We start from the raw sequence: 22,407 nt of genomic DNA, 5'->3' as shown, positions 1-22,407 counted from the left end.
TGAAGAGACACCCCAAGTAGCCAGGGTGAGAACTCTCATAAAACCACTGACAGAGGGGAAAGGACCAGGACAGGGAAGACAAGATGGGTGGGGCTGGCTGGAGAGGGGAGAGAAGGCCATGCTCAAAGAAGGAAGAAAAAGAAGGGCTAAAAAGAGGGCAAGCAAGTTGAGGAAACAGCACTATAAGGGTTGGCAAAAGCCTCCAGCAGTGAGAAGAGAGAGAAGGTAAAGGAACAGAAGAAAATTTTCTAGGAGTTGTCCTTTCTTTGGATGCTTGCATTAGGCAAACATTCTGTGACTTCTAATCCCCAACATACCACCTTCCAAGGATAACCCACCTTAGAAATGGTATGAGATCCTGAAAGAAGTCTACCTCAGCTCAAAAATGGACATGAATAATGTTAAAAAAGAGATAACGGGAAGTTGAACTGTCTGCAAATACAAATATAGCATTTAAATCTTTAATACAAATACCAACAAGATCAAATGCAAACGATATTAACCACGCCATGTGTTGTCATACCACCCGTGATATCTCAGCAGCCTTAAAGAAATTCAAAGAGCTTTTACTAATTAACATTTTCTTGCCTAAATATCGTGAATATTGCTATGAAGTGGAGAGCAGAAATTGGGCATTATTATCCCAATTTTGCAGAGGCTCAGCTAGGTTAAATGATTGCTCCAGGAAGTTCAGTGGCTGAACTGAGAAGAGTATGAGATCTCTCTACTCTTATTCAGATGTGCAATCAGTGCAATACTTGAAAATTAAAATTGCATAACATTCAGAAATCTAGATTCTTGAACATCGGTTTGCCAAAATTGTAGCTATGCAACTTCCCTCACAGTTCAGATTTTCCCTAGAAGCAGGTCTGGAAACCCTGCATACTTTCCATACTTTCCAGAATCTATGCCCTCATTTGATTCTGTTAAACAAAAAGGCCCTTACTAAATATGCTGCAGAGATGTACAGACACGCTGACCTCACCCGACCTCTGAGTCATGCTGAAGACTTCCCTTAATTTCTTTTGCTTGGGAATTCTGGATATATTTTATTAAAAATGACCTCGCACCTTACTATGCTACATCTGTGTAGCCCTTGACGTTACCCAATGAAATGATTCAGGTTTGGAAGTGGTAATTATGAATCACAACTCATCTCTGTTTGATGTAAAAGAATGTTGAAGCAAACTAGAAATTACTATTGCTTGCTCCCAGTCTTCTGATTTCTTATTGTTCTCTAATCTTCTAATTTCTGCAAATGTTGCAGTTTATTCTACATATCAGTGAGCACCCAATTTCTGGACTCTGGACCCTATTAACAGTTTTGTTTGTTTTTTGGTTCAGCAGTTGTTTGCTGGTTATATTTGGGTATGGGGTACTTTCAATTGGCACTTTTGTGTTAAAACCTCTGTTTTCTTCAGAACCATAGTTGTTATTCATCTCTTACAGACATGCAGGTCCTGTGAGCAAGAACCGTGGTAATAACCTGTAATTGAGAAAAAAATCACCCTGTGCTGTTGTAAAAACCACTGTCAAAGTATCCAGAAGAGCTGAACAAGGATGTTTAGACAAGCAGAGTTTATAACAGAGATTTTGATTACAGCCTAAATTTCTAGTGATAAGGAACCAGTTACATAAAATTACTGAAAAAAGAATACCATATAGTAATTTCAAATAATACACATCTATATTTCTGAAGAGAAAAAGAGTACGTTTCTGTGATATAGTTCTGAACAGAAAAATAATTCTACTGGGCAGAATGTATAGTATGATAGTGCGTTTGTAATGATATACATATTTGTATACTTACATAGATAAAGACCAGAAGGATACCTAGCAAAATAGTGGCTATTCTTGGTGGGGGAATTATGAATGGTCTTTAGTTTTTTCTTTTTGTATGTACTTTCTTGTTCTTCTAAATGAAAATGGATGAATATGTAAAAAATCATGTATATGTTGAATATAAAATATATACAGAGACAGAGAGAAAGAGGCAGACACATGCGCACATACACAGAGTGAGAGACAGGGAGAGATGGGGCGTTCAGATAGTACACAGGAAACAATAGCAGTAAAAAAAAATCACTGAGTATCTGCTGTGGATGGGGTATGCTCAGTGCTAGAAGCCTGGATTTTTTTTTTTTTGGCGGGGGTTGGGGGGTGGGGGGTGGAGGGAGGACATGGACCAGGTACTGAACCTGGGTTTCCCGTATGGTGGATAAGAATTCTACCACTGAACCACTTCTGCACCCCTGGAGCCTGGGATTTATTGGCAATGTCTCTGAATACTCACAACAACCCCATGCAGTAAATGCCACCGTTCTCCCCATTTTACAGATGTGGACATCTGGGAACAGAATAAACCTAAAGGTAGATGGCAAGTTGGTGTTGGAGGTTGCTTTCCTTCTACACCAAATGGTGCTTGCGTGTGTGTTTGTGTGTGTGTGTGGGGGGGTGTTAGATTTTTACAAATTTTCAGCTAAAGAGAACACAGTAAGTTTTACTGTTTATTGGGTAATATGGGTGGCTGAATATTTGGTTGGCTGGCAGGGATCCTATCATGGTACTTTAGTAAAACAATGTTAGGCTGTTGTTCTTTGTTCTATTTTAATTCTTTTACTAAACCACAATGAAGACCAGGTTCTGGGTGTTTAATCTCAGCTACATCATCATGCATTTTTGTCGCGTTCATAACAGACAAAAGGTTGCTCTCCTCAATTGCTGTTCATTTACACTGCTGGCTCTTATATATCTTTTTTCTTGTCAGTTACATTTTTCATTCACTGGAAATTATGCCTATTCTGTAGAAGTATCCTCATCTAAATGTTATAAAAATAAGGAGCAGGCAGAGGCAGACACTAGGCTTGTTTGTGTGCCCAACTTCCCACTTGCCTTGAGGATGGGCCCTTATCTTTATATCATGGTGTCTATTACATAGAAGGTATTTAATGAATGTTTTGAATGAGAGATAATAGCTTGTGTTTACTCAGTCCTTAATATATGCCAGGCACGATCTTACATGCTCACTTGAAATAACTCATTTGTTCCTCAGTAGTCTCTGAGAGAGGTACCATTGTCACCACCATTTCATAGATAGGGAAACTGAGGCAAAGAGAAGTTAAGCAATCTGTAGAGGGTTGGATTTGGTCCATGCAGTCTATTTCCAAAGACTGTATTCTTAACCACTAGACTATACTATTTCTTAGTTTAAAAAAAAAAAGAGAGGGGGTAGTAGCTGGAGGGGGAGAAGAAGGATCTCACTGAACTGTTCTAATCAGGACGGGAAGGAATATTTCCTCATCATGGTTCCCCTTTTGAGACGCCATTTAATTTTTGCTGCCACTTCTGGACAGCTTTTTTTCTTTTTTACATGGGCAGGCACCGGGAATCGAACCCGGGTCCTTGGGCACAGCAGGCAAGCATTCTTACCTGCTGAGCCACCGTGGCCCACCCTGCACAGCTTTTGCAGCTTAAATACCATTCATGAAGCGTATTTAGTTTAACTTTAGTCCTCAGCTTATACTTGGTGAGTAATATATCCCAAAAACCAAGATTAATGATGGAGAATACTAACCTGATGACATCTTCCAGCTTGCAGGTCTATCCACATGGGACCCTGGGATCTGTGGGCAGCCCAGGGCACCCTTCTTGCTTTTTGTTCTCTGGTTTCATAAAAAACATGAAACAAATAGAAACTGTGCTTGTTGAAAGTCCTGGCAGCTAGCTGCCTGTTTTTCTGTTGCAATATCATTACAATCACTAACTTGTCCCAAACCCTGAGGTTGATCTACCTTTGGAAATAAATACAGCAAGCAAACAAACCAAATCTCCCCATCCAAATCAGCACTGCAGGGCCTGAGATAGTTGAGGGAATTAAATCAGCCTTCTACTAGCCAGTGACACGGCATTATTCACTGGCTATAAATTTACATCCAAGGTGTGCCAGGCAGGAGTGGTTACTTTCAAGGTTGTTTAACTGTGGGTTGAATCTAATTATAATGTCAATATGTTAAATCCCTAACTGGTGGGTGGGGTTAAAGGGGATGCAGTGCCACAGGACATTAGATTTTGCCCCCCAGGCTCTGAGTTAATCTGTTTAAATCCTCAATGTAGGCAGGACATTTTACAGGTCAGTCTGTACTAGAACCAGATTACACTCTGGTGGCTAATTGCACTGATCGATTACAATTTTCCCCGTGATTTTCCTTAAAGGTAAATCATCATGAGAATGAAAGAAACTGCTAAAAGTGAAACCAAAATGTATTTATGGAGCTGGCAAGGAGGTGGTGCCGAGGGGGAGGGAGAGTCTTATAATATTTACTTGTTTATCTGCCTAAGTGTGTCCACCTAATCTGCCACTTGGTGGAGTTATTAACCAAATGCTTGCCTTCGTTGGGATGGCTTATTCTAGAAGCCCAACATATCTACACTAAGCTATCTCACTTGCCCGAGGAACTGTGCAAGTGCAGTGTGATGATTAAAAGATATGTGACTGGTCTTTCGCATTATTTAAAACTGGAGATGAAACCTGAAAATCATGCATTACAGTTAACTTGAAACAAAGCAGGGAACAAAAACAAACAAAAAAGTGCTACCCGTGTTTTAAATCTCAAACTTACAACATGCCAGTGAAATACCAGGTCAGCTGAAGTTGCAGGCCAGCTGAAGTTGCACAGAAGGCAATTCTAACTCCTGCGGACCTAAGGAGATGATTCCCCCAGATATCTATCAAATCAGGCTCGAAATATTGCACCCTTCAAATGAAAACTTTACTTATGACCCTAAAAGAGCAATTGCTAGTCTTGGTCTCTCTGCAAAGCTCCAGACCTGCATATGTTCAATTGCCCACTCAACATCTCCATTTGGATGACTAATTGACTTGAGAGAAAACTCAACCTTAATCTGTCCAAAGCAGAACTCTTGATTTAGCACCCACCTCACAACCCTTTTCCTCTCCAAGTCTTCTCCATACCATTAATGACAATACCATACACTCAGTTGTTCAGGCATCCTGATTCTTTTCTGTGTTTACACATTTAGCCCTTCAATAAGTCCTATTGGCTCTACTCAACATGCAATGGAGTAAATGGAAATCTGGCCATTTCTCTCCAGTCCTACTGCCACCATCCCAGTCCAGGCCACCATTATCTCCTACTGGGAAGGGACTTTATAGTTCTGCTCCGAAACAACAGCCAGAAAGAACATGTAAGAATGAAAATTGGAATATTATACTCCTTTGCTTAAAACTCTCTAATGTGTTTAGAATAAAAATCCCAAGTCATTACCTGGGCCTACAAGACCTGACCTCATCCCTGCCTACCTCTTTAATCACATCTACTACTTCTTCCCCTTCATCTTTGACCCTTCCAGGTGTCTGAGGAATGGGTTTTGCCCATGTCCCTTTATGGCTGGCTCCTTCTCGTCATTTAGCGTCTACTCATTGAGAACACTCCCTTCACCTGCAAACATTACCAGCTGACAGGCGCACTCTATCTACTCTATCTATCTCTCTCTCTGTTATCTATTCACTTTCTATTTAGTAAACGTGTATATTTATACAAAAACTATGCATCGAATATAGGAATCCCATTTACCACCCTATTATTAACATCTTGCATTGGTATGCATGCAACATTTGTCACAATTGATAAAGGCACATTTTTATACCTGTACTATTAACTATAGTCTATGGTTTAACTTAGGGGTCACTGTTGGTGTAGTGTAGCTGCATGGATTTTTAAAGAAATTTTTATTCTATTAGCATATGTACAACCTAACATCTCCCCTTTTAACCACATTCAGATATATATTTCAATGCTGTTAATTATGTTCACAGTGTTGTGCTACCATCACGACCATCCATTTCCAAAATTTACAATCAACCCCAATAGAAATCATGTACAAATTAAGCATTAACTTCCCACTCCCTACCCATCCACCCCCTAGATCCTGGTAACTTATATTTTAGATTCCAACTCTATGAGTCTGCTCATTATAATTAGCTTGTACCAATGAGCTCATATGATATTTGTCCTTTTGTGTCTGGTTTATTTCACTCAACATAATATTCTCAAGGTTCATCCATGTTGTTTCTTAAAACAGAACATCATTCCTTTTTACAGCTGAATAATATTCCAACATACGTACATGCCACATTTTGTTTATCTATTCACTTGTTGATGGACTCTTGGGTTGCTTCCACCTTTTGGCAATTGAGAATAATGCCACTATGAGCATGGGTGTGCACACATCTACTTGTTCATTTTTTCTCCCCACTTCAATGAAAGCTCACTGATTGTGGGGACTTTGTTTTGTCATTTTTGTATGCTGGGTCAAGAACAGCGCTGGAACACAGTCGATGCTTAATGAAAATGAATGAAAAACATCTGAAATGCCAATAGCCTTGACGAGAAATGAACTTAGAATATTAGTCACACTAATTAAATTGATTCGTAAGGAGAAACTTTGTTGGTGTGTAAACATCAAGCTGCCATTGTCAAGTTCATTGCTTTTAGTCTTGTAGACTAGATATAGCATTCCTTCTATAGGGCTCATTGTAGGTTTCTAAGATAAATGTTATCTACAAATTGCTTTGTTCCTACATTGTGAAAAATGAAAACTCGGTAATTTCTGTTTGAGCTTTTCTTCCAAGATGCAAGTAACTATGAAATACCATCTATTTTTCCATTGGTCATGAAATAGCATGAGAAATCCAGTCAATTTTTCAAGGTCCTGTGTATCATTTTAGTCACAAGTACTTTATTCTAGAAGAAAACTACCTTGAAATAGTTGAGAAATAGAAAATACCAAATGTCCATTTTTTATACAACTCTAATTCAACCTAAAATATGTACTAAATGCCTATTATGTGTTAGATATTTTTACTGACTTTAATAACATCAAGTGGTATTATAATTCCAATTTTTGGATCAGGATATTAAAGTTCAGTGAGGTTAATTACTCGCTTGAGGTTACATGGTGGAGGAGCTGGTATTTGAAACTGCCAGCCTAATGCTTTCTACTCTTTTCTTCAGCCTGCTTTTGCACAACATAAACTACATAAAATCTTGATCCTAATTTTTTTCACTCTATAATGGATAAAATTAGAAAAGTAGCGCTCTAGGGTACATGGGTGGTTCAGTGGTAAAATGCTTGCCTTCCATGAGGGAGACAGGGTTTGAGTCCCAGACCATGCACCGCCCCACCCCCCAAAGGAGCCCTCTATAGGGGATAAAACATTGGCATGGCATGGAGGTAGGAGAATGGACATTGCTTCCAGTTGTGCCCTCCCCACAACCCATGGTCCCCTCAAATGATGTGTGCCCTTTATTCAGTTCTTTCACCTCTCTGGGCTGGTCAAAATGGGAGTTCTCCTCAGTGGAGTGAGGAAGGTGCAGCTTTGAGGAGTGGTGAAGGGGCCCACTCCAGTTGTGCACACTTCCTTTCAAAGCACCAGCTTAAACTGAAGAGTAGATGTACCATACTTAAGCCCGACTCTCCTCCGAGTTCCGTATCCAGCTGCTTACATGGTATTTCTCCATTTGTGTAATAAACATCTCAGACTTTGCAAGGTTCACAGTGGACACTGGATTCTACCCTCCACCACTCCAACTCTCTCACAAACCGACACCTCTCCTGGGCTGCCTGCAGGCAACACCCACCCTCTGTGGCTCTCATAAACAATCTGGGTCCCATCGCTACTGCCTTTCCTCATCCCACTTTCTCTACTCCAATCTCTCAGCAAGTCTTTCAGTTTTTCCAAAATACATCTCGATTATGCTCATCCCTCTCTACTAGAGAGCCATCCTCATCTTTCACAGAAACCACTGTAACAGCCTCTTAGCTCGCCACTGCTTCTAGTCCTTGCGATCTCATAATCCAGTTTTTGCAGAGCAGCCACATTATTTCACTTCTGCTTAAAATTTCTCAGTGGCTCCCAGAACACTTAGTCTAATGCCTCTCCACGGCCTACAAAGCCTTGCATGATTTAGCCCGTGTTTGGATCCTGGGATTTACAGACCCCACAGGTCCTGTGAATTTAGGTGGGAACAATTTTTATAACTTCAAATTGAAATTTTGCATTTCCTTGAGTTATGCAGAAAATATCAGTGGTATTAGCAGTACCTGTGACTCTGTCACCAGTAGAAATAGCACATTACAACTGTTGGAGATATCTTGAAATAGTGCTACTTAAAGTTAGTTATTATATCTTCCATGAAATCTTGTTATTTAATTTGTTAATAAAGAAGCACTTACATTTTATATTGCAAGTTTGTTTTTTAAATATTTTGATAACAGTATTTAAAAGTAATTGGTTTCCTTTGCATTCCTACTTTTTTTTTTTTTTGAGTGCATGGGCTGGAATCCAACCTGGGTCTCCTGCATGGAAAGCGAGCATTCTACCACCGAACCACCATTGCACCCTGCATTCCTATGTACTTTATTTTATGCAATTAAAAATATGATTCTGAAAAGTGATCCAGACTGATCCACGGACCTCAAATCTCTGACCTTCCAGGCAATGCTCCTCCACAGTGCTTTTTCCTGTTCAAAAATACCAAACTGAGAAGTTTCTGCCTCAGAAACTTTTAAGCAGCTGTTCCCTCTGCCTGAAACTCTTCTCCCTGCAGCTTGTTCTTTCTCATCACTCATATCTCTGCTCCACTGTTACCTCTTCAGAGGAGACTTCCTAAACCACAACACAGATCCTTGCCCCCCTCATTCTATACCACAACAACCTGTTTTTAATTCCTTTATAATTTTTTTCACTATCAGAAATGACAGTGAAAGTAGAAGTAAAATGTAGAAGGTAAGCTCTAGTAGTATACAAAACTCTTCTACACCTATCTACAGCTAGCTAAATTCCCCTTTCTTAAAACATCAGATCTGTGCTTGATAAATATTAACTGAAGATTTAAACAAGCCAAACCAGGGGCTTGTTTCTGGTAGAAATCAGATGAATATATTCATGCTACATATGCACATCCAGACTCTTCTAATCTAATACAGTAAATGTAATTTTTGCCCCAGACACATGCATAGTAGTTACTCTGGCATTCACAGTTGTGAATTGGCTGATTCATAAGTCATTTTCAAGGACACCTGGAGATTTCTGATGCTTTCTGGAGGACTTAGACCAATAAACCAATTAACAGGCTATAATGCTCCATAAATAGTATATTTGGGTCTGTGACATAATTTGGCTCTGACATTACTGAAACAAATGCTACACAAACTCACACCAACAGTGTGAAATCTTCCAAAGATCAGATTAACAGTACAGCAGGGTAAGATGGAAAATAATTTTACATATTCACTTACAACTTCAGATATAAGTAAAGTGGGAATCAATTCTCTGCAATTATTTTGGATCATCAATAGAAGTGATCACAGACAAATGGAGAGAGTTTATCTGAAATGTGAGAAGATACTGCAGAAATTATGCAGCACATGTGATCAGAAACATAAGAGGGGGTGGGGAGCTAGGAAACAGAAATTTCCAGAAGAAATTGATAGATAAAATGAACAGTGCCCCAAATAGAAATTATTTACCTTGGGAGACAGTGGATTCAGACCACTCAGTCTTTTATAAATAGAATACAAACATCAGCCCCCACTCCCCTGGCCTCTGCTTCATTTGACTCTTACTGAACACCCCTCTGGCCCTCCTCAGACCTCAGGTTGTCAGGTCACCGGTGTTTAATGCCCACTCTGCTGGTCTGCTCTTGAAACCCAGGTTTCTGCACATTCACACAATTACTTCCTGTAGAAGCATGAGATAATGGGGTAAAAGATGCTAGGACAGCATTCCAAGTAAGAACTCCAAGCCCTAGGACATTGGACAAAAGAAGAGACCATGACGAATAACACCAATAAGGAAAACAAATCTCCACTTTGATAACTGGGGATGGTAAAAGGAATATACAGAGAGAGATTAGATTCAAAATGGGACCACACTTAAAAATATGTGTCCCTCAGGTTTAGTGAGAATGTACGCAAACTATCCCAGCTGAGGACATTGGAGGGATCTTAATGAAATACAAAATACTTGTAAAGTAGAGGATAAAAGAGGCATACTGGGTTACATATTACGAAAGTCAGCAAGAATGGGAACACTTTGAGAAAGACGAAAACTTCTGCTAGATGGAAGAACAATTAGGATAGAAGAAATTTAAGATTTATGAGTCTTATAGTCCAGTGTTTTGCTGCCTAAAAGGGCCCCAAATATTTTGGAGGGCCTGGCTGACTTTCCTGACACTACAGCCATCTTAGCAGCTTTGGAACTCTCAGGGCTCCACTTGAAGAAATGGCCCAGGTTCACAAGCCACAGTGTGTATCTTATCTCTTTATCTTTGTTTGAGAGTTCCTGCTCTCAAATTTCAAAATGAGCCCACTCCCACTCAAGTAATTTGGAACATGCTAAGCATCCTAGGTCACGCTGTTTATGCTGTTCGTGATTTCCAAGATTTCAGACACGCTCCTCCTTAGCCTGCTTACTCCTACATTAGTTTCCAGTTCTTATCTAGGCCTCAGCAGCCATTTATTTCTATTGCTTCTCTGGATTTTTTGGATATCTTTCTTTAGGTATGCTGCCCAGAATATCAACAGGTCAGGTGAAGACATGCCCAGTGTTATATGAAGGGAGGGCAACATTTTCCATTTTGCTGGAGTTACTTTTCTTGATTATGTTCAACATTTGCAGACCATTTTGCTTCACATCTCATTAAACTGTCTTCAGGGAATATTCATAAGGGGTAATGGGCAACGGCTTGAATTACTTTGGGGCATGACATCAGGGACTGGCATTTACAGAAGGGTGAGCAGGCCACCGGCTGGATGGGCACAATTGCTGCCTGTGGGAAAGCTCTTCTCCACCTGGGGTACCACACTCATTTTTAGCTTGAGTGACCCGAGACATGTGCTCCTTGGTGACCCCATGCCAGAACCAACCCAACCACGGAAAAACCCAAGTTAATAACTAGCCCGGTCCCTGTATGTGTGTGTAATGGAATTCCATCTCTTCCTTCAAGACCAGCAAATCACAGCCACTGTCACAGCACTCTTTGGAAGCATAGTGCCATGTTCTCAGGGATGGGGAGTTTGCTAGTGGACACATAGGTCAAGTGTGGAAATGCTTTCCTTACTTCTTATACTTGAGATATTTTAAGGGTGCAAGAGAATTTTTTGGAAAATCTATGTGTTTCCTTGTAGTTTATGTATCTATTGCTCTAGCCTAGGATGCAGGCATGCAGAAAAATATATGACCCCCTTGAAACTGTTTGAACACTGAGTTCAAGCTTTTATCAGATTCTCAAAACTATCTGAGACCAAAGAAAGGGTAAGAAGTACAGTTTTAGAGCCTTTCCCTAAACTGTCTTAAGACACACTGTGGCTAGGCCAATTTTCTGAGGCTTGATGAATTTAAGAATTTGGGCAATAGGATTTGAATGCTATCTGACAATGCATCCTTTCCATTAGACTCCAGCTAAAAAATAAGATAAAATAATAGGAAAATTAAACCTAGGGCAGAAAATGTGAGATTAAAAAAAGTTAATTGTATATTTTTAGATGACCTAGAGCAGTAGAATCAAAAAAGTAATAAAATTAAATTAATGGGTTTAGAGGAAGAAAAATGCTCTTATGGAGCAAAGATGGCACACATTCAGATAATATTAGAAACTGAATGTACAAATGACTTCCATAAAATCGTAAAAAATGAACAGGGCTTCATCACATAAACTATGATAGAAAAAAGGCAAAAATTCACATAAACTATGATCAGAAAGAGGCAAAAATTTAAGAGGGAAAAAAATTATTAATCTCTCTATGCTGGTTTCCTCACTTCTAAAATGGAGATAGTAGGGGATTAAAGTGTCTAGAAACTGGCTCAGTGTAAAGGCCCAATAAATAATAACTATTAGTGGTGGTAGTATATTAAGGTAAACAGACTGAGACAAGGAGTCAGAAATACATTATAAGTATAGCAAGGAAGGATAAGATACATTTTCTATAAAATCTAAGATTGGAGCTTGAAATCATTATGCTAAATGAAGGAAGCCAGTCACAAAAGACCACATGTTGTAGGCTAACATTTATATGCGGTGTCTAGAAGAGGCAAATCTACAGGCACAGAAAATAGATTAGTGGTTGCCTTGAGCTGGAAGGATTGGGAATTGGGGAGGGACACCCAAGGTTTCTTTTGTGTGAGGATTCTTTTTGGAGTGATGAAAATGTTCTAAAATTGAGTGGGGTCATATTTACACGGTTCTGTGAATATACTAAAAGCCACTGAATTGTATATTTTAAATGAGTGAATTAATAAGGGTGTGGTATGTGAATTATATCATAATAAAGCTGCTAAAAGAAAGCCTTGGCTAAAATAAAAATTTGAAGAGTACTGTAGATTCCCCTATATGATCCTCCATCTTGTTTAAATTCCCTGTTGTAGATATCTCCTTTTGCTTTGCCATATACTCATCTAACTGGGTTATTTTTCAGATATACAGATATCAGGTATGTCCTACAAACACCTGAAAATGTGTGTAATTTTTTTGTGTGTGTATATTGATGAACGAATAACTTCTTGGTTTCAATATTAAAGTCCTTTATTTTAAGCAGATGAGCCAGTGTTTAGAAAAATAACCGCCACTCTATTCTTCCACCCCCCGCATCATCCAGCAGCTGTACTGTAAAGAGCAAGTCTACAGAAGTAAGCAAATGGTTAAGAAGGTCTACAACATTTTCCCTTCATCTCCCAATTCCTGCATTTACTGGTTCTTCCCAGATATAGGTCCTTGATGCCTGTAAGTTCCATTTTACGACTTTCATGCTGCTCCTACTTGCCAGCGTTTCATATTGTCAATTTTCCCTCAGTACCCTAAAAGATTTTGAACCTCACTATTTATTTCAACCTTCTGTTTCTAATAGCATCACTGGAGGTGAAGCAGTGATAAAATAATGGTAGAAAATATTTGTTTCCTTTTTAAATTTGACCTTAATCTTTACAAACACCTTTACATATTTTCCTAAGAGGTACACCTAAGAATTAAATTTGTTTTTCGGAATTCTAAACTAAAGTCTTCAAAAGCTATCTTATTTTTCTCTTTTGTGTTATACAAACACAAACATATCTTTCTTTTCATATATCCATCACACTGTAAATGCAGCCCTCTAACTCTGTAATAATGGATTGCAAACAAATAATTTTATCCCAAACAATCTCTCGTGGTTCCTATCTCATCAAGAATGATAGGCAGTGATAAGACACAGCATAGAAAGGTTTGGTGAGAAAATGGAGGAGGAGAGCAAAGTCAGAAGCCCCAACAGGGGTCTCTTCTTATATTTCCTCAAGTCTGCTACACCTGTCAAACAGTGAAGTGAAGAGTTGAGGCAAAAAACCAGTATTTTCCTTCATGGCTGGCAAAACAAGTTCTACCAATCTGAATTATCTAGATGACAGTCTTTAAAGAAATTTACCTCACAAATGTGTATAACTATATTGTGAGTGATTAAATTTCACAATCGTTTGTGAAGGAGGAAAAGGGCTTTTAATTTTGAGTTGGCCAAGCTTTCTAGTAACATCTCTCCCTGGGGAGAAATCTCACTGGAAACTGGTGACATAATGACTTAGTAAAATGAATACTCCAATGGGGAGAACAAGTAACCAGACGAGAAGAAAAAGAAAGAATGTCTAAAGTTCCTTGGGGGCTAAGAATGACTTTCTAGCTTTTGATAGGGTGGTGTAGCCCAAATGTTGTTTCTCAGATAGACCAGAGAAAACAGAGAGGCAGAGAGAAGCGCCATGATTCCATCCCAGCACTCAACTTGGCATAGCTCAGGATTTAATAGACAAACTCAACATCAAGAGGAAATCGTGGCTTGGATCCTCATTTTTTTTTTCACCCTTCCCCTCTGGAAGCACATATAATCCCTTGGGCAGGTTGGGTCTTGGTAAATCAGCCCTCGACCCTCAGCTCTGCATGTGCACATGCATGTGAGTTTGGACTGAAAGTCAGCCCCACTGTGGGGAACAGAGCAAGGACTTGGGAGCCACGGAGACCTGCAGATTCTTCTGCCTTCTCCACTTATTTTTAGCTCTGTGGCCTGAAGTTCTTTAAGCTCTCTGAAAAGTGAGAATGTCTCTGAACTCGGCTTCCTTTTCTGCAAAATGGGTAGCAGTACCTGAGACACCGAAATAAGACAATAATATAAAATGTAATATTAAATATGTAATATTTCCCTTTTTCTAGGGTGAACAATGAAATAGGTGAACACAATTTAAGAAGAAAAAAACATCTAGAAGATAAAAACAAATGCACTCAAAATAAATTCATGCCAGTGGATTGGAGTGTCATGGTAAGATTTGTCTATTTGGGGAAAATGAAGCTTTTAGCATATATGGGTATAGCAGGGTTGTTATTCAGTTCATGTGGGGCCACCGAGTTCTCATTTCCTAACTGAAGACACTTTTTTTCTTTGCTCATTCGAATACAATTGACCATATGCGAGGCTTAACTATAACCATGTATTGCTAACAATATTTCACACCATTATTTGTTTTAAAATGTGTATTCTTTCTTTGGAGTTAAAAGGCAGTTGTTGATATCTAAAACTGAAAAGGCAAGTGGAGGGCTGCCAGAGCCCTCAGCATGGAGTTTTATGCATATCCTATAGCTGTGCTTTTGAAATCTGTACCAAGGCTTCTGCAATTTATGTCACCCTTCAGTTCAACTAGCTGCTGTGCACCCCATACAGGGCAGTTCCTGAGAGCTAACTGCCTTGTTATTTCAGCAGGACTTTGGAGAAAGATGATTACCAGTTGTATTGACATTTCACTGTTTCTCCCTCGAGTTCCCCTTTACAAAGCTCTCCTCCCAGCTGCCCAGGGACACTGTCATCTCCACCACCACCAGCCCTAACTTCCATATAGTAATTCCCAATTGTTTGCCTTTCAAAATAGTAAAATCTTTGGCTGCTAACATTTCTTATACTATTTGTTCTTACATTTGGAATTAGCTCAAATGATCTGGGTTTCTTTCAGAATTACCTGTTTCATTTTATTTACTGAGCTTAAGGAAAATTTTGCTGAATTTTCTCTTATATTTGAGAATACCTGAGGGTGTGGACTTTTAATTAGATTATTTCCATGGAGATGTGACCCTGCCTGATCAAGGTGGGTCTCAATCCATTTACAGAGTCCTTTAAGAAAGGTCACTCATGGTTGAGAGGAGCCAGATAGAAAATACCTTGAGTGCTAAGCAAGGACACTCAGAAATACCAGAACCTGGAGCGAGCCAAGGGAAGCTAAGAGATGAAATCCAGAGTTTGTGCTGAAGAAGCTAGGTGAGGGCCCACAGACACTTGGAGAGAAAGCCATTGGACTCCAAAGTTGAAAGCAACCAGGAGCAAGGACCTCAGATGCCAGCCACATGCTTTACCAGCTGGCAGATGTCCTGGGTGCCAGCTGCCTTTCCTCTGAGAAGGTATCCTCTTGTTGGTGCCTTAATTTGGTCATTTTCATGACCTTAGAACTGTAAACTTGTAACTTAATAAATCCCCTTTGCCAACCCATTTCTGGTATATTGTATTCTGGCAGCTTTAGCAAACCCAAACAGTTATGTCATTCACAAAAGGCTAACGTTTGTTAATTCTGGGTGGTGGATACATAGCTGTTTGGCATATTATTCTTTATCCTGCTCTATATTGTCAAACATCAAATAAATAAAATAAAAAAGTCTGAAACACTTGTGTCTCCACTCCTACAGGTCCTCAAATGGGGAGAGGAAGGAGGCAGCTACTATGACCGGAAAAGGTCCTCTTGAGAACATGAATTCTAATTTGAATTTCAACTCAAGTTCACTGCAAACATCAGGACAATTTAAAAAACAGAATCTGGTCATGTAATTCTTTTTATGCATGGCACTGGATTTCCCCTCCAAATTAATTCTCTACCAGCTGTGAATGGGCTGAAAACAGGGACACCAAGCATGTAACTCACTTCCATCTGACATGGCCGGGTGAACACTTTGGTTGCCTTGCTTTTTTTAATGAAGTGATCTTTAATGAAGCAAGCTGTGAATTTAATAGATACCTTAAAACAGTGTCTTTGTAACTAAACTTTAAGTAGCGGAGCAAATGCCAAATTAGCCATCAAAACCAAAAGAAAAATTCAAGCCTGAACAACTGTAGGATCAAGGAGTGCTGGGGTTCTGGCATGTCAACTAAACTTCTGGCACAAAGGATGGCGCACATACCCTCCCATAAGGCAGAATGGTCTGATGGAAGTTCAGCTCAGCGGCCATCAAAAGTCAGGGGCATTGTTTTGCCAACACTAAGGTATACTACAGACACGAGATATTATAATCACTGTTCTCACCACTATCCATGCCAGTATATTGTCTCTTAGCAGTTCAGTTACTCTGTGATTTTGATAAGCTATTTCAGTTTACTTATAATCTGTAAATTTATAGGAGGGGGTTCATTAGGCTCAATCTATAATACTCTGAAAGAGAGATGCTCGTATAGAGAAATGCACATAGTATTAGAGAAGTCTTTTAAAGGTGGAAGAAATCACCCAACCTTGGTAATGTGAGAAAGTAAAGAGGGCTGGGTAGGTGTAAGCAAAAGGCAGGGTGGGAGAACTGGACGAGGCATGTTCCACCTAAAGGTACTCAAACTCCTTAAAAAAACTGTTGATCATATAAACCTTATCTGTGTGTGATGGAGTTGCCAGTTTGTGATCCCTGCTTTATTTCTCTGATGAGGAAACTGATGCACAAAGAGGAGAAGTGACTTGTTCAAGTTTTCACTGCAGGAAATGGGTGTTCAGGAGAGGAATCCAAGGCTTGCTGCCACCCGCTCTATTGGTTACACTCAGTTATAGAACAGCAGTGACATTAAGCCCTGCTTGGAAAAGCATAGATTTCACTCAGTGAGAAGGCCTTCATTCCATTATCCATAAAACACACACAATGTCCCTCAACATACTCTCGCTTCTGGTAAGTTGCATTTCCTCTGTTCTCATGCTACAACTCTTATTCTGCTTTGTGAGGTTGGGGCCTCACCTGGAGCGAGAGTTGCCTTTGGTAGAACCAGCCTGAAAGGAGGGACCAAGTCCTGGACTGATGGAGCAGGGAGAACCTGCCCACCTTCCCTTGAACTCAGGTGGCAGCAGTCAGCAGTGGATGGAAGAGTGAGAAGTGAGACATCCTGGTGGATTTAACCAAACCCCAATGCATTCCATTTCACAGGTGCTGGGATACGGCGTTCTCTTCCATTTTGTCCCTCCAGGACACAGCATGGAGTGGAAGAGAGAAGCTCGATTACCGAGTCAGACTCCTCACTGGTTAAGGGAGTTTGAACATCTAACATAACCACTGTGAATCTGTTTCCTCCACTACTAATGGGGTAATGTGAACTTTATACCCCAAGGTAATGCTGAAGATGGAGTGCTCATATGCACAGTGCTTGGCTTCCTAAAAGCTGGACACATGAGCTGAATCTGAGTTTTTCTGATTTGGCCTGATCCCTCTCACCCTTAAGCATACTTCTGCAACCCAGGCCAATATCTCCCTGCCAGGTGCCTAAAGTGCCCAGTTGGCTTCTCCCTGGTTACAGTGTGTATGAGGAGCTCCAGCCACCTGGCTAACGATGATGACTTGGTAAGGAGTCAGGACTGTCAAAAACATAACTTGTATTAGTTATATGGCTCAAGCCAGTTTGAGCAATGTAAGCCCTGTCCAACTGTTATCAGCCTTGGAGTACAAGGAAAGAGGTCATTTTCTTTGATTTATACCCATCAGCCAAAAATATAATATGTGGCTTGCAACTGAGGTTGGGTGAGGGGAGGTTCTTCATTCATTCATTCATTTATTTAATCAACAGATGTTTATTGATTGTCTATCACATGCTGTGATTATGATCTTACCACCTAATCACTGGCTGTGTTCATGGATTAGAATGAAGAGAGGAGCTTGATTGCCTTCCTACAAGGAAAGGAATGTGGTACTCAGGACTGTGAATCTCCTTGAATGAATTTCTATCCCCATGGGTATAATTTCTTAATTGCCTCAATGCTACACAGGGTTGCTAATGAAAAGAAATACTCTGAAACAAAAAGCTCATATTTTTACTTTAACATATTAAAAACCAAAGCAAAATAAAACTCACTACAATAGAAGTCCAGCCATGTCCCCACTTAAAGCTCATATATATACATTAAGAGGACTTAAGTGAAGTCTTGATTTATTAGAAAGCAAGTGCAAAGTTACAAAGTGGTTTTTCAACAATAGTTCAACTCTCCTCCCTGCTGTGTAGCTAGAAACTACACGAATCCAGGGCACACTTTAAAACCATTTTTCTCCAAAGACTTAAAAAAAGATTCATAAATAAAAAAACTGGAAGAAATTCTTAATCCTCATCTCCCTCACTTTACATTCCATTATTTTGGGTAACTGATATGTGTGAAACACAGTTAGTTTCAATTTAGCTAAACCTCTGACTCATAGGGAATGGCTTTTAAACTGTTCATACAATTATTATTCAGCTGGGTCTGTGTAAAAGAAATAGAAATACGGAAACCTAATCACTCCCCCTGTGAAAAATCACCATGTCTTCCTGATCTGAGGAAGATCAGATCCTAGGAAGCTTTTCCTCTAGACGTCTACTATTTCCTGGCTGTTTCATTTTGATCACAACATTGTCGAGCTGATCTATTACTTCATGAGTTTTCTGGGAAGGGCAGGTTTTATTGTCACATGTCCTAGGAAACTCTAGTGGCAAATACTCCCATCCTTAGAAACTGGTGTTGCAAGCACTCGATTTGCACATGGTGAAATAATGGGTTTCCTTGGCAAACTGGCCAGTCAGAAATGTAATAATGGCAATAGTCTGAAGTTAAGGCACTCATTTTTGGGAACAAATCATGGTATTTTTATTGCTTTACTGTATTTTACCCTTGGTTTGAAAAAAAAAGGTTATCAGAGCTCAATTTACAGAAAGAAATGAGGAAACTAAAAATGAGCAAGAAAGGGGAGAGCAGGAAGGAGGACATAAAACGAATCCTTTTATGGTTAGTGGATATCTATTTTCTATGTTCTACTGGGTTATTGTTCTTGGAGACAATTTATCTTACAAATAACCACTAGATACATTTTCCATCATCAACACAAAATATATAGCTATGGAGGTAAGAAATGCAGTTGTGTTATTTCTGCTCTTCTTTTTTTGCAATGTATCATGTGAATGCTTTCCTTTCAAGCTTTATATGATTGGTCACAGACTTTATGAGATTTATATTAGCTGGACCATAGAGGAAATTCACCTCCATCTGAAAAATCTAGATGATCTCAATGTAAGTTGAGAACTTGCTCTTATTATTTGGCTTACTTAGCACCAAAAAATCTTTAGAGTTTAAAATTGGCAATGTACTTAACAAAAGAAACTAAAAGATTTAGTTTGGCCATGTAGATAGATGAGTAAGTAGATGGATACACACAGACATCTACACATACAGACACAAATACATAAAATCAACTTTTGAGGTATAAATGACATAAAATATAATGTGTCCATCTTAAGTGCACAGTGTATTTTTTTTTGCACCAGAATGTAAGGTTTATAGAAACGAAAAGATGTCACAGGGAGCTCCTAGTTCTCCCTCCTCCATACTGCCACGCAGAGAAACTGGGCAAAGCAGCACATATTGTCCGTGGCAAAATGGGAATGTAACATCCAGTTTGGAGATGCTGATAAAACCCAGCCCACTGATTTGGCCTTAATGAGTAGAAACTCACCCTTGGAGAGTGGGAAAGACTTTATAGTAGCAACCTGTGTATATAACACAAGCCTGGGATCCTGACCAGTGAAAAGGAACATCCAACTTCTGGCTGTAGAGAGTTCAGAAAAGAAAGTATCTTAGGAGCAATAAAGGAGGATGAAGGTTACCTTGAATGAGGGACAAAGAAGAATTTAATGAAAAATGGAGGTCTCAGGTGATAAAGTAATTCCGTTAATGTTGGATGCTGACAAACAAATCTATAAATGACTTTTTAACCACTTTGTTTAGCAATAGGAGCTGTTATTGTCACATCGACTTTGGCATTAAATGTTATGGAATTTTCTTGCTTTAATGAGAAGGCAGATCCAACTGGTAAATAAACTAATGATTAAAGTAATTAAAAGAATAAAAGTGAGAAATAAAGTAACAATCTTATGCTTAACCCGAATAGGTGAAGTTTTGCTTTTACTGAAAAAAAAAAAGATACGTTTTTAATACGTTTTAGCTTGTATTAAAAAATATTAAAAACATTAGCTTGTATAAAAACTAGAGAAACAAATGCTCTCTATGAATAAACCGGCCCTTTGGAAGAGGGGGAAAGGTCAATTAGTAATATGTAATTAGTTTAACAATCTGCCTGCACCTGGTTCTCATTTGTCCTCCAGCTGAGAAGCCAAAGACAACTTCTTTTTATTGCTTGTGGTCAAACAGCAAGTTCATTTTGCCATGGGATGATCAAACGGCCAGTCTCCCCCAACTTGAGGAGGTTTGTCTTTCACTTTCAACTTGTTCAATCATCATTAACTCTGAAAAATGTCACATTCCATTTGGGCAATGAAAATTTCACCACTGGTGACCGTTTGGGAGAAGTTTTTGTAGGTGAGGCCCTAAATCGTGGACAGCACCTCACACATTCTCAAGGTCATTTGCCTTGCTTCCTCGTTTAATGACAGTTTCCCAAGATCCTGGAGTCCAGTCTGTCTGTGGCCTGACATAGGAAACTCTGAAGATACCTCTATGTGGGGGTATATATTTCTCTCTCTGAGATCGAAAGGGCTCACTGTTGACACATTTGACACATACATGTTTTCTGGGAAAAACTAAGAGGTGCACACATACATGCATATAGTCATGCACACACCATCCTTTGCTGTTTATTATACACACATACAATGGGATTTTTACCAAGCAAAAGTAAAAGTCTTTACGGGTAAAATACTAGTAAAGAAGAACGTTGGATGGAACCCACTTAAAAGCAAGGTTTCCTTACTCTGGGAAACCAACTTCCTAGAGAGGCTACAATATCAACCCAGGGACACTGCAAAAGGTTTTCTGGAAAGGAGAAACAGGCTTCTTTTTACTTTTGCTGTTGGGCAGGAGAAGTCATCTCCTTTGTTTATTATTTAATCTAAATCAATATATATCCCCTTCCACAGAGAAGTTCTGAAATGTTAACTCCCAGTGAATCTGACATAGAGCCAAATCCCCAATGGGCACTCTACAAATAAGAATTTCTGAAAGTGGCTGTCAAGCGGTAAGATGGATAAGAGACACTTGATCCATAGTCTTAAGAAAAGCATAGAGTCTATTGGGCCAAGTCAAATAAATTTTGTGCCTTTTGGCAAGTCAGTCAATAGCTAAAACAGGCCCCCATTACAGATTCTGATTAAGTTTTCAAGGACAAAACCAAGAGAATATGTATACAGAACTCTGACGAGCCTTTACAAATGCCTATGTAGTAACACACTGCTCACATAGATGGTTTCTGAGAAGGGCTTCTTTGTTTCTAGCTCTAATTTTAATTCCAGGGTTTCACTGGGTTAGCTGCAGAAATAAGGCAAAGGTTAACAGCAGGTCTATATTGCAAGCCCAGTGTCTTGCCCCCTTTTAGCTAGCTCTGTTTCAAAATATTTTAGAATATTTACTGTTGTCAATATCCAATCTTTAAATGATTAGCAGGAGTTGGGGTTGAGGAAGAGGGCAAAAATAGTCCAGTGATGTTTCCCAATTCCTCCAGCTAATTTGAGACCAGATTCTGGGTCTAAAGAAGAATCCTGTGCCTCTAAAAACATGAATGGCAATGCTCTGCTACTTTAAAGGCTGGGTTGACAGCACTAGCTTTTATGAAAAGCAATTCTAATCTTGGGTTATTAGCTCAAAATAAGTTTGTGTATAATTTCCCAGTATATATATACTTAAACATGCCTTTGTGCCAGGTACTCTTCTAAGTGCTTTATAAATATTAATTGATTTAATTCTCATAATAATTCCAAGGGGTGAAATAACTTTCCCAAGTCCACAGAACTGTAAGTAGTGGAGTGGGACTCAAACCCAGGAAGTCTGGGTCTAATATCCATTACCCTATGCAGCTGTATTTTTTCATGTCCTCTCAGAATACGCAACCCAAATGCCCACTTTATCTGATGCTTCAAGTCAGGCAGATGGTGTCGAAAGAGAAAGTGTTTGATCTGCTCCCACAATTTTATAAGGACTGAAAAATGAAGATCAAGTCTCTAAACTTCCTCTTTCTCCTTACACCGATTTCTTCTACTTTCTTGTCTTTATTATAATGGAGGTCACCCTTCTTCTGCTGGCTCCTGAGTGAAGCCTGCTGTCTCGCTCCAGTTCTC

The 22,407-nt window shown here is 39.4% G+C and overlaps 1 protein-coding gene across 17 annotated transcripts in view; it reads right to left on the bottom strand.

The window, feature by feature from the left end:
- Nucleotides 1–22,407, bottom strand: part of MARCHF3 (membrane associated ring-CH-type finger 3) — a 169,822-nt gene that overhangs the window by 11,154 nt on the left and 136,261 nt on the right. The gene's annotated exons all lie outside the window — the stretch shown is intronic.

Source organism: Tamandua tetradactyla, chromosome 21 (assembly GCF_023851605.1).
Source record: "Tamandua tetradactyla isolate mTamTet1 chromosome 21, mTamTet1.pri, whole genome shotgun sequence".
NCBI classification, from domain to species: Eukaryota; Metazoa; Chordata; class Mammalia; order Pilosa; family Myrmecophagidae; genus Tamandua; species Tamandua tetradactyla.
Note: the sequence above shows the minus strand (reverse complement) of the source record. Positions and strands in the feature narration are given on the sequence as shown.